Below are 13294 nucleotides of genomic sequence, written 5' to 3'. Positions count from 1 at the left end.
ACAGCTCTCATGTCCGTAGTTAAGTCGTGAAAGGTCTGGTTTCGAGTCACTTGGTAGTTATATTTGGTTTGAAAGAAAAGGTAGAGAGATAATTTTTAAAAGCAGCTCAATATTGCCAGAAATATTTGCTGTTTGTACTTGCTGAAATGTGATAAAATAATATATTGAAAGAATTTTTAAAAAAAGAACTCTATGGTCAGAAGGTGCTTCCCAGGTGGCTCAGTGGTAAAGGAATCCACCTGCCAATGCACGAGACGTGGGTTCAGTCCCTGGGTAGGGAAGATCCCCTAGAGAAGGAAATGGCAACCCACTCTAGTACTCTTGCCTGGGAAATTCCATGGACAGAAGAGCCTGGTGGGCTACAGTTCATGGGGTCGCAAAAAATCAGACACGACTTAGTGATTAAACAATGGTCAGAAGATGCCCTTCCTAATTGGAAGCTGATATTCAGAGCCTGATAGAAGTTGTTTTTGTTTTTGTTTTTTAAGACTTCTCTGTCCTCTCTATTTGACAGTGTTCTTCCCGGGACTTTCCAATCAACTGAAACCCTCTTCTCAAAGCTCTGCTGATTACATTCCACCAATTTTGTCCGCTTCCTTTTTTAAAAAAGTTTTTTTTATTTCTTTATTTATTTTTGGCTGCACTGGGTCTTCATTGCTGTGTGCCGGCTTTCTCTAGTTTCAAAGAGCAGGGGCTACTCTCTAGTTGCAGTGCGCAGGCTTCTCATTTCGGTAGCTCCTCTTGTTGCAGAGCACAGGCTCTAGGTGTACAGGCTTCAGTAGTTGCGGTACACGGGCTCAGTAGTTGTGGCATGTGGACTTAGTTGACTTGCGGCACTTGGGATCTTAGTACCCGAACCAGGGATTGAACCCGTGTCTCCTGCACTGGTAGCAGATTCTGAGCCAGTGGGCCACCAGGGAAATCTCTCCACTTCCTTTTTGTCAGCATGATTTTGCTGCAGATAATTTGAAACTTCATTGGGAAAACTTAGGATCTCACCAAACTGACTCCTCTAAGACCCCTTCCTTTCCATATTCTCTCTGCTCCTCCTTCCTTCTTTTGCCACCTTGCATCTTCCATTCAGCTCCTTTGAATCCTATACTAAGCCCCATCAAACGCCTACCTCTTCCAGCCCTCTGTCCACCCTACCAGACCTTTTCCTTCCCACTTTGGCCCCTCAACTCCCTACAGACACTTGAACTTAAGGTCCCTTACCCCACATCAGGGGCTTTCAAGGGGTTCAAACACCCCTCAAAGCAACTATGGAAAAGGAACTAGGAGCTTTTGGAATCTGAGAAAGTGAAATTTCTTAAAAGTCTTCTCCTTGAATACAAGTGAAAACCTTAGCCAAGTAGTGGGTAATCAACCTATTAATCTGCCAGAAACACAATTTGGATCCAACTGTTCTTTTGTGAATTAATACACCTAACATATGGCTAAAATTTTAAGATAAAAGCTGTAAGATTTCAGTTTGTGTTTGTCTTGTGTGTTTATGTATGCCTATACTGTTTAGTCAGTAAGTTGTGTCCCACTCTTTGCAACCCTATGGACTATGGCCCACGAGGCTTCTCTGTCCCTGGGATTTCCCAGGCGAGAATACTGGAATGAATCTCCATGTCCTCCTGCAGGGCGTCTTCCCGACCCAGAGATCAAACCCACATCTCCTGCATTGGCAGGCAGATTCTTTACCACTGAGCCACCAGGGCAGCCCCAATTAGTAAAAGAACTCTATTTAATTGACTTAAAGGAAAATAAATACTTATATAAATTAAATATTCTCTCAGAGAAATATAGAAACCCAGTGTTTTTCAAGTTCACGTGGCAGGTAATCTTTGGCAAATAAGAATATTACTGGTTTAATGAAACAAAAATAGGCATGTCTTCAGGGATGTTAGTATCAAATGTTATACATATATACAACTTTTGTTCTACCTGGGTTTACTAGTCAGGAAGAAACATAATTTAAAATAATTTAACTTGTATAATATCTCATGAAATTGTCACCACTTATCCAAACATAATTGTTAAGAACAAAGGAATTAACTAAATGTAGATGAAATAAAAGTTTATAAATTAACTTTTCAGACTTCCTCGGTACAGTGGATAAGAATCTGCTTGCCAATGCAGGGGACACAGTTTTGATCCCTGGTCTGCAAAGATTCCACATACCTCGGAGCAACTAAGACCATGCACCGCAACCACTAAGCCCACGCTCTAGAGCCCAGAAGCCCAGCTACTAAGCTCATGTGCCGCAACTTCTGAAGCCCAGGCACCTAGAGCCTGTGCGCCACCACAACAGAAATTACCGCAACGAGAAGCCTGGCACAACACAACGAAGAACAGACCCTGCTCGTCGAAACTAGAGAAAGCCATCATGCAGCGACAAAGACCCAGCACAGCCAAAAATTTTTTAAATAAATAAAATTTTAAAAATAAATTTTAAATGAACTTTTCAACAATTATGTCTTATAAAATATAAAGTAGTTTATAATAGCTTCCAAAATCTTTTTGGTCGCTTGAAATGTCCACTGAATATCTAGATAATTTCTAAATAAAATAATATTCTGAAACTTTACTAAACGTAAGTGTAGCTTTTACATCCTTAAAGTGTCCAGTTCAGGTTAAGGAAGCTGAACTAACTGTTTCAATGGATGATGGAAAACATATAACAAGATGTCAGGAAATCCAAAGCAATATGGATGAAGTCTTTTTAGCATCCTGCAGTACATTGCCAAATATGATTTTAAATCTCAAGTATGCTATTTAAATAGAGAATAAATGAGTGCTTTCTTGCTATATAAATAAAATGCTTGATTTTTACACATAGAAAACAAGAAAGCCTAAGTTTGCTCACTTTTGGTCTCTAATTATAAACAGAAAAAAATTGGTTCTAATAGTAAGCATCCTTTTGCTACATTAAAAAATTGTACAACGTGGAAGCCTATGATTCTGGATGTTATGAAATGACATAGTCACAAGTTTGCCACCTCTGGAATGTTGGTGTGACAGACAGTTCCAATTGCTTTTCTTAGTTTTTACTAGAAATTAAAGTCTCTAAGCCTGGTGGCTCAGATGGTAAAGCGTCTGCCCACAATGCAGGAGACCCGGGTTCGATTCCTGGGTCGGGAAGATCCCCTGGAGAAGGAAATGGCAATCCACTCCAGCACTCTTGCCTGGAAAATCCCATGGGTGGAGGAGCCTGATAGGCTATAGTCCTTGGGGTCACAAAGAGTTGGACTTCCCTTTTACTTTCACTTTTCAAGAGTTAAGAATTCTAATTAATGCATATAATTAAAAGCAGTAGGAACAAAAACTATGCCAAGTATACAAGGCATGTAGGGTATGATTTTAAGTAAGAAAAATTATGAGGTATGGAGACATATTTTTGTTAAGAAAAAAATGAGAGTGATTTTGTCCTAAAATAGAATAACTGGTTGTTCCAGAATGAGAAAGACAAGAATAAAGGAGGGGAGAGGTGGAATTGGAGGAAAGTAATCAGAAGGTATACTTCCCTGGTGGCTCAGAGGTTAAAGCATCTGCCTACAATGTGGGAGACCCAGGTTCAATCCCTGAGTCGGGAAGATTCCCTGGAGATGGAAATGGCAACCCACTCCAGTATTCTTGCCTGGAGAATCCCATGGAGGGAGGAGCCTGGTAGGCTACAGTCCATGGGGTTGCAAAGAGTCAGACATGACTGAGCTACTTCCCTTTCAATCAGAAGGTATAAACTTCCAATTATAAGAGAAACAAATACTAGAGATGTAATGTACAATATAATCAATATAATTAACACTGCTGTAATTATGTGTGAACATTGTAAAGGAAATAATTTCTTATGATTCATGTTGTTTTATCAGATCTTTGATTACTTAAGGAAATAAGTCTTCTCCAGCTACTGTGTTATCACTTATTTGTGGAATCTGAAAAATACTAGTGAATACAACAAAAAAAGAAACAGGCTCACACATTAGAGACCAAACTAGTGATTACCAGTTGGAGTTAGGGAAAGGGGGGCAGAACATAATAGGGGTAGAGGGTTAAGAGGTACAAACCACTATATGTAAAATAAATGTTACAAGGATACATTGTATAGCATAGGAAATATGGCCAATATTTTAAAATAATTGTAAATGGAGTATAACCTTTAAAATTTGTGAATTACTATGTTGTACACATGAAATTTACATAATATTATAAATCAGCTATGCCTCAACACAAGTAAAAGGAAAAGAAAAGCAAATCTTCTATGTTAAAAGAGCTGAATTTCTTTTTACTACTATATAATTTCCATATTTGCCTTTGAGAGCTTTGTCATTTTTGGTTAAATGGATAACTAAGTGTTATTTCACAGTGACCTATGCTACTAGTTAACCAAGTGTTTTGAAATCTTTTGATATTTTTGAAAAAACTTGTTTTTATAATTCAGTCACTAAGTCGTGCCTGACTTTTTGCAACCCATGAACTTCAGTACGTCAGGCTTCCCTGTCCTTCACTGTCTCCCAGAGTTGGCTCAAACTCATGTCCACTAAGTTGGTAATGCTATCTAACCATCTCATTCTCTGCTGCCCTCTTCTTCTTTTGCCTTCAATCTTTCCCAGCATCAGGGTCCTTTCAGTGAGTCAGCTCTTCAAATCAGATGGCTAAAGTATTGGAACTTCAACTCCAGCATCAGTCCTTTCAATGAATATTTAGTGTAGATTTCCTTTAGGATTGACTGCTTTGATCTCCTTGCAGTCCAAGGGAATCAAGAGTCTTCTCCACGATTCAAAGGCATCAGTTCTTCAGTGCTCAGCCTTCTTTATGGTCCAACTCTCACATCCATACATGACTTCTGGAAAAACCACAGCTTTGACTATATGGACTTTTGTCGTTAAAGTGAGGTCTTTGCTTTTTAATACGCCGTCTAGGTTGGTCGTAGCTCTCCTTCCAAGGAGCAAGTGTCTTTTAATTTCATGGTTGCTGTCACCATATGCAGTGATTTTGGAGCCCAAGGAAATAAAATATGTCACTGTTTTGACTTTTTCCCCATCTATTTGCCATGAAGTGATGGGACTGGATGCCATGATCTTAGTTTTTTGAATTTTGAGTTTTAAGTTAGCTTTTTCACTCTCCTCTTTCACCTTCATCAAGAGACTCTTTAGTTCTTCGTTTTCTGCCATTAGAATGGTATCATCTGCATATCTGAGGTTGTTGATATTTCTCCCAGCAATCTTGATTCTAGCTTGTGATTCATCCAGCCTAGCATTTTGCATAATGTACTCTGCATATAAGTTAAAAAATGCAGCCTTGTATTGGGAAATACTCCTTTTCCAATTTGGAACCAGTCTGTTCTTCCATGTAAGGTTCTAACTGTTGCTTCTTGACCTACATACAAGTTTCTCAGAAGGCAGGTAAGATGGCCTGGTAGTCCCATCTCTTTAAGAATTTTCCACAGTTTGTTGTGATCCACACAAACAAATGCTTTAGTTAGTCAATGATGCGTAATTAGATGTTTTTCTGAAATTCCCTTGCTTTCTCTATGATCCAACAGATCTTAGCAATTTGATCTCTGGTTCCTCTGCCTTTTCTAAACTCAGCCTGCACATCTGGAAGTTCTCGGTTCACATGCTGCTGAAGTCTAGCTTGAAGGATTTTGAGCATAACATTACTAGCAAGTGAAATGACTGCAACTGTATAGTAGCTTGTACATTCTTTGGCACTGCCCTTCTTTGGGATTGGAACGAAAACTGACCTTTTCCAGTCCACTAGCTTTGTCTGTAGTAATGTTTTCTAAGACCCACTTGACTTCAGATTACAGGATGTCTGGCTTTAGGTGAGTGACCACACCATCATGATTATCTGGGTCATTTTTGTACATTTTCTCTGTGTATTCTTGCATCTTTTCAATCTCTTAAAAAGTTTGGAAAATGTACCAAAAACCAAATTCTAAATGAAGTCTTTTTGACCTTGAACTAACTTTGGGATTTCCCAGAGGGCGCCCGATTATTTAACTTATATGCAGAGTACATCATGTGAAATTCTGAACTGTGATGCTAGAGAAGACTCTTGAGAGTTCCTTGGACTGCAAGGAAATCAAACCAGTCAATCCTAAAGGAAATCAGCCCTGAATATTCATTGGAAGGACTGGTGCTTAAGCTGAAGCTCCAATACTTTGGGCACCAGATGTGAAGAGCCGAGTCATTAGAAAAGACTCTGATGCTAGGAAAGATTAAAGTCAGGAGGAGAAGGGGACAACAGAGGGCGAGCTAGTATTCTTGCCTAGAGAATCCCATGGTCAGAGGAGCCTGGTGGGCTGCTGTCCATAGGGTCACACAGTCAGACATGACTGAAGCGACTTAGCATGCATGCATGCATTGGAGAAGGAAATGGCAACCCACTCCAGTGTTCTTGCCTGGAGAATCCCAGGATGGGGGAGGCTGGTAGGCTGCCATCTATGGGGTCGCACAGAGTCGGACACAACTGAAGCGATTTAGCAGAAGCAGCAGGATACATGTATGTGTATGGCTCAGTCCTTTTGCTGTTCATCTGAAACTCACAACATATTAATTGGCTATATGCCAGTACAAAATAGAGTTCTTCTCTTTTTTTAAGGAAGTAATGTTTAACCCTCCTAAGTTATATTTGTAAGGATGTATATTATTATTGTGTGTTCCAGAAAGTATATGAAATTCCTAGAATCTGATACATCCTCCTACAATGTTATCAGTCATAACTCTAGTTATCATCCTAAACTGTGTACAACGCAGAAATAACCAAATTTCCTTGTCAGTTATTCTTAAATGAACTTTCATCAAGTTTTTAACCACGGTCATTTTGTCAGTCACAGACAGTTATTGTTTTACTCTGATGTTTCCTGAAAGCTTTTGCAAGTACCTATGATGCAAAAACTCTTTGTCTTCAGATTCATGGAAAGGACTTATAAGTATGCTAGGATACCAGTTTCCAATAACTTTAAGATCATATCATTAAACTGGGTCAGAATTTCCAAAACTGTAATGGAAAAACAGAATGAGTCATAAAACTGGTAGCTCAAGATCAAGCAAAATAAGATTTAATCATAGGGGACTGAATAAACTGATGAGCACAGCTACAGTTTGTACTACTTTTTGTTTGAAATTTTGCTAGTTCTTTCATGCTTTGTTTTCTAGATTTAAGAAAGCTCTTTTCTCTTAAGCTTTTTTCTCTTAAGCTACCTATGACTTACTGCAGTTTGGTTTAGTATACCTTCATAAACAGAATTGAAGCATTTATCTTTTCTCCCTATCTGATCCCTCCAGAATTCATACTCTTAATGTGTATTCTTATTTTCACAGCAATATAGCTATTTGCATAAGTTGTAGAAGAATCTGTTGTTCTTGTGACAGGACACAGTTGGAAACAGTTATATTACTAAGGCTTGACTAGGATATCAAATTGGAGAATGATGTACGTAGAATAAGATATGACCAGACAGCTTTAAGGAAGTAAGCTTGACTTTACAGTGAAAGTGAAAGTGAAGTTGCTCAGTTGTGTCCGACTCTTTGTGACCCCATGGACTATACCTTGCCAGGCTCTGCTTTACCATCTGAGCCATTAAGCCCCTTCTAAGAAACTTCCTGGTTCCTTGACTTTAGGTTTTCCAGCCTTACCAAGTGAGTAAGGAAGATCACTTCCTACCAGTCCCAGGAATCTCAGTATATTTCGGGGGGGGGGGGACTTTGAGAAGAGAGGAATTAACCCAAATGTATAGATATGCATGTGAACTCTGACAATGAGTTCTTGGTTTGGCTTCCTAGCCTTGAAAGTCTTTTAAAAGTCCAATCTGAGATTCCTTATGAAAGTTCTAACAAAGCAGATTTTAAAAGCACCTACATGCTCAATTGCTATTCTTGCTGCTCTTATGTAAATAATCAGGTCAAGTTTTGCGAGCCCAAACTTGTTTTGTGAACAAATTTGCTTTTCTGTGATTATATTTTCTAGAAATGGGGGTGATTGTACAGCAAAAGATTGTTTCAGTAGAAAATTATAACAATCTTTGTGGATATGAGGTTCTAGCAAACTGGACTGGATCTTAAATTCTAGTTTTCTCTAATATCTGATTAAAATTCTCCAAACTAATGCTTGCAATTTTCTTTCACCCTTCTGACTGAAATCCCTAAAAACAAACCTGCCCTTTTCCCAAAGCCCTGGAAGCTGAAGCTGGACAACTTGATATAAACCTCAGAGAAATCACCACAACGGATCATGTATGGACAACCTTCATGTCTGTTGCTGTCTAGGTCACTCAGAAAGTTCACCAGAACACCCAATGACATCATCAAAAATATTAATATTAAACTTCAAAAGGTACTTCCAGCCCAATATATAGAAATCTTCTCAGGGCTGCCCTCTGGACTCAGACACTGACTTACAGTGTGCTCCAACCATTGTTTGTTTTGTTTCCAGAGAAATGCCTCTTATCAAATACCTGCTTACTTGTACCATATCAATTCTAACTTTGGGAGGATCCCACCTGCAATATCACTTCCTGGAATGAGACACAGTTGTTTAACTGAACTGACCTATTCTCAAGATTAAGAGACTGGTTGAGTGAGATCTACCAACTCAGCTTCTAGACCATGAAACTTGGGGAGTTTTCAAAGGTGGGTCATGAGGGTAGCAGAATATGCCACCCCAAAAGATGACTGCAGGAGTTCAAGACATGCTATCCCAAAATATGCTGCTTTGGTGTACTAACTATTTGGAGCTGTAGGCACTTGAAAAGTGGCAAATGCAGGTAGAGCTTTCTTTGAACCCTACTTATCTGCCTAAAGATAGATCCTCCAAAAAGAACTCGTTTATCATAAATATCCTCCCTAGAGGTATCATTAACCCAAGGAGATTGACTTATCACAGGAGAGGAGGCTAGAGGTTGACACAACACACAGACAAACTTGGTCACAAACTATCATTTCTTCCATCTAGTCTTTGAAGAGCCTATTCATCTTTCCTAAAAATCATTTCCTCTTCCCTGAAAGTCCTAAATGGAGAAGGCAATGGCACCCTACTCCAGTACTCTTGCTTGGAAAATCCCATGGACAGAGGGGCCTGGTAGGCTGCAGCCCATGGGGTCACTAAGACTTGGACACGACTGAGCGACTTCACTTTCACTTTTCGCTTTTATGCATTGGAGAAAGAAATGGCAACCCACTCCAGTGTTCTTGCCTGGAGAATCCCAGGGATGGGGGAGCCTGGTGGGCTGCCATCTATGGGGTCGCACAGAGTCGGACACGACTGAAGCAACTTAGCAGCAGCAGCAGAGCGTCCTAACATCCTCACTCTTCTTTCTCTACTAAGATGGTATTTAATCCTGAATTCTAAGTCAACTCAGAGTTACTCATTTTCTCTTGGACATCTCCCACATATGCACAAGGTATACATGTTAGTAGACTTCTCTTTGCTTTTCTCTTGTTAATCTGTGTTTTACTGAAGAGATCTCCCCAAAGAACTCAGAAAGGTAAAGGGGAAATTATTTTTCTTCCTTTGGAAGGCTTACAAATTGGAGTCCCCTTTCTCCCTCCTGCCTCATCCACTCCCACGCATGCGTATGTGCTAAGTTGCTTCAATTGTGTCCAACTCTTTGTGACCCTATGAACCATGGCCTGCCAGACTCCTCTGTCCGTGGGATTCCCAAGCAAGAATACTGGAGTGGGTTGCTATGCCCTCCAGGGCATCTTCCCAGCTTAGGGATCAAACCCATGAATCCTGCGTTGCAAGCAGATTCTTTACTGCTGAGCCACTGGGAAAGTCCTCACCCACTCCCATCTATCAATAAATCAGTAAGTTTTCTATCCTAGGTGCTAGGGATTAAGAATTGAATAAGATACCAAAGATGGTGGTGAGGGGAGACAGATTCATTTGAAAAGATCAATTACCACACAGTGTGATAAGTGCTGTAAGAGAGACAATTTCAGAGGCTTCTGAGAACTCAGAGTGGTACATCACCCAGACCCCACCAAACTGAGGAGACAGGGTAAGAAGATGGTACCTACACTGTCTCTTTAAGAACAAGGAGTAATTGTTGGACTTCCTGCTGGTCCAGTGGTTATGGAGTGTACACAGTTTCCATCCCTGGTTCCAGAAGATTCCACATGTCTTGGGGAAACTAAGCCCTACAACTACCGAAGCCCTCACCCTCTAGGGTTTGTGCTCTGCAACAAGAGAAGCCACTAGAGCTGGCACACTGCAGTTGCGGAGTAGTCCCTGCTCTCTGCAACTAGAGAAAGCCTGTACACAGGAATGAAGACCCAGCACAACCAAAAATAAACAGATGAATAATTTTTAAAAGGGACAAATAATCATTCATTAGCCAGATGAGAAGAAAGGAGGAAGCAAGAGAGGGTGAACAGATTGGACGGAAGAGGAAAAGAAGTCAAGAGCAACACCCAGGTTACTTGCATGGTGGGCAAATGTGGTGCAATCACTAAAACAGAAAAGACCAGATGAGAAACAGATATAAAGGAAAACAGATCAATTCAGACTAGGACATGCTGAGTCTCAGGTGCCTGTAGATATTCAGGGAAAGATAAGTAAGTTGAATTTCCAAAGTGTGTTCTAGGAACCCAAGTTCTGGGAGATATTAATATTCCAAGAAAAAGGGTGGGGGTCTGTTGCAAGTTGTACTGGCCCAAGTTCCCTAGAAAACAGAGCCTGAGGCAAAGATTATGTGCTCAGGCTTTTTATGAAGGCACAAACCCAAAACCTTTAGAATGATATAAAAGGGAAGGGGCGTGGGATGGAAAACAATGCAAGATGCCAAGAGGAGTGGCTGGTTGGCCACACAACTACACTTGGTTACAGTGAAATAGTTAAGGAAAGCAAAAGGTCATGTGTTCAGGGCTCAGGCAGGACTGGGAGAATCTGAGGAAATGTACTGCTTATGTCCTATACAGACCTAACAAGTTTAAGAAATACAGAGTATTACATCAGTTCAGTTCAGTCACTCAGTTGTATCCGACTCTTTGCGACCCCATGAATCACAGCATGCCAGGCCTCCCTGTCCATCACCAACTCCCGGAGTTCACTCAGATTCATGTCCATCGAGTCATTGATGCCATCCAGCCATCTCATCCTCTGTTGTCCCCTTTTCCTCCTGCCCCCAATCCCTCCGAGCATCAGTCTTTTCCAATGAGTCAACTCTTCACATAAGGTGGCCAAAGTACTGGAGCTTCAGCTTTAGCATCATTCCCTCCAAAGAAATCCCAGGGTTGATCTCCTTCAGAATGGACTGGTTGGATCTCCTTGCAGTCCAAGGGACTCTCAAGAGTCTTCTCCAACACCACAGTTCAAAAGCATCAATTCTTCAGTGCTCAGCCTTCTTCACAGTCCAACTTTCACATCCATACATGACTACTGGAAAAACCATAGCCTTGACTAGACGGACCTTAGTCGGCAAAGTAATGTCTCTGCTTTTCAATAGGCTATCTAGGTTGGTCATACTTCCTCTTAAATGTTTGCAATACCTTTTAGCACATTAACTGTTCTAGGAGCACTTCAGCAAAATAGTCAATTTCATTTTATTTAATCCAGTATTTTCCAAGGAGAAGGCAATGGCGACCCACTCCAGTACTCTTGCCTGGAAAATCCCATGGGTGGAGGAGCCTCATAGGCTGCAGTCCATGGGGTCTCTAAGAGTTGGACACGACTGAGCGACTTAACTTTTACTCTTCACTTTCATGCATTGGAGAAGGACATGGCAACCCACTCCAGTGTTCTTGCCTGGAGAATCCCAGGGACGGAGGAGCCTGGTGGGCTGCCATCTACGGGGTCACACAGAGTTGGACACGACTGAAGCGACTTAGCAGTAGCAGCAGCAGTATTTTCCAAACTTATTTGACCATGGAGGCTTTCTTTCATGTCCTATTTGTCTGTAGAACTCAATTTTGGTAAGCTGTGGGTACTGGAATCTGGACTCAGGGGAGAGTATTAATTGGAAATAAAGATTTGAGAAACATACAGATATTTATTGAAGTCTGGAGAATGAAGGGGATCATGCAGAAGGAGTTTGTAAGATGCCCTCTAAGCCAGAGTCTTCAGTTCAGTCGCTCAGTCATGTCCGACTCTTTGCGACCCCATGAATCGCAGCACGCCAGGCCTCCCTGTTCATCACCATCTCCCAGAGTTCACTCAGACTCACGTCCATCAAGTCCGTGATGCCATCCAGCCATCTCATCCTGGGTCGTCCCCTTCTCCTCCTGCCCCCAATCCCTCCCAGCATCAGAGTCTTTTCCAATGAGTCAACTCTTCACATGAGGTGGCCAAAGTACTGGAGGTTCAGCTTTAGCATCATTCCTTCCAAAAGAAATCCCAGGGTTGATCTCCTTCAGAATGGACTGGTTGGATCTCCTTGTAGTCCAAGGGACTCTCAAGAGTCTTCGCCAACACCACAGTTCAAAAGCATCAGTTCTTCGGCGCTCAGCCTTCTTCACAGTCCAACTCTCACATCCATACATGACTACTGGAAAAACCATAGCCTTGACTAGACGGACCTTAGTCGGCAAAGTAATGTCTCTGCTTTTGAATATACTCTCTAGGTTGGTCATAACTTTTCTTCCAAGGAGTAAGCGTCTTTTAATTTCATGGCTGCAGGCACCATCTGCAGTGATTTTGGAGCCCCCAAAAATAAAGTCTGACACTGTTTCCACTGTTTCCCCATCTATTTCCCAGGAAATGGTGGGACCAGATGCCATGATCTTCGTTTTCTGAATGTTGAGCTTTAAGCCAACTTTTTCGCTCTCCTCTTTCACTTTCATCAAGAGGCTTTTAGCGCCTCTTCACTTTCTGCCATAAGGGTTTTGGGAAATACCAATATAAAGGGACAAACAGAGCAAGAAGATCCTCTAAAAGAAACAAGGAAGAATCAGAAACCATCATTCAGCAGACAAAGAAGAAAGGAATTTATGATCAGATGTAGGTTATCAGAGGACACGTTCGGACTGAGCTACTAAAAGTCCATCCTAGTTCCCTGGCAGTCCAATGGTTAGGATTCTTCGCTTTCACTGCTGAGGGCCCGGTTTCAATCCATAGTCAGGAGTTAAAACTCATGCAGCCAAAAAAAAAAAAAAAAAAAAAAAATTCATCCTAACCATCAGACATTACATAGGAGCTTGTTAAGAATGCAGAATCTGAGATCTCACTCCAGATCTACTGAATCAGACTCTACTCTTTAGCTGTACCCTCACGCCAATATGAACATTGAAATTTGAGATGCTTCAGCTCACAATGTTGCTGGTGGAGGGCCTGGAAGAGTAGACTTGAATGGAGCTTCCAGAGATGA

The 13294-nt window shown here is 41.1% G+C and overlaps 1 long non-coding RNA gene across 5 annotated transcripts in view; it reads left to right on the top strand.

The window, feature by feature from the left end:
• The window catches only part of LOC105607270 (uncharacterized), a 36442-nt gene extending 28345 nt beyond the window's left edge, over positions 1-8097 (top strand). For all 5 annotated transcript variants that reach the window (XR_003588075.3, XR_009599533.1, XR_009599535.1 and 2 more), the window contains one exon: positions 2086-8097. This is a non-coding gene — a long non-coding RNA (uncharacterized LOC105607270). The remainder of the gene's footprint in view (positions 1-2085) is intronic.
• Positions 8098-13294: the final 5197 nt, after the last annotated feature.

Source organism: Ovis aries, chromosome 2 (assembly GCF_016772045.2).
Source record: "Ovis aries strain OAR_USU_Benz2616 breed Rambouillet chromosome 2, ARS-UI_Ramb_v3.0, whole genome shotgun sequence".
In the NCBI taxonomy this organism is placed as follows: Eukaryota; Metazoa; Chordata; class Mammalia; order Artiodactyla; family Bovidae; genus Ovis; species Ovis aries.
Note: the sequence above shows the minus strand (reverse complement) of the source record. Positions and strands in the feature narration are given on the sequence as shown.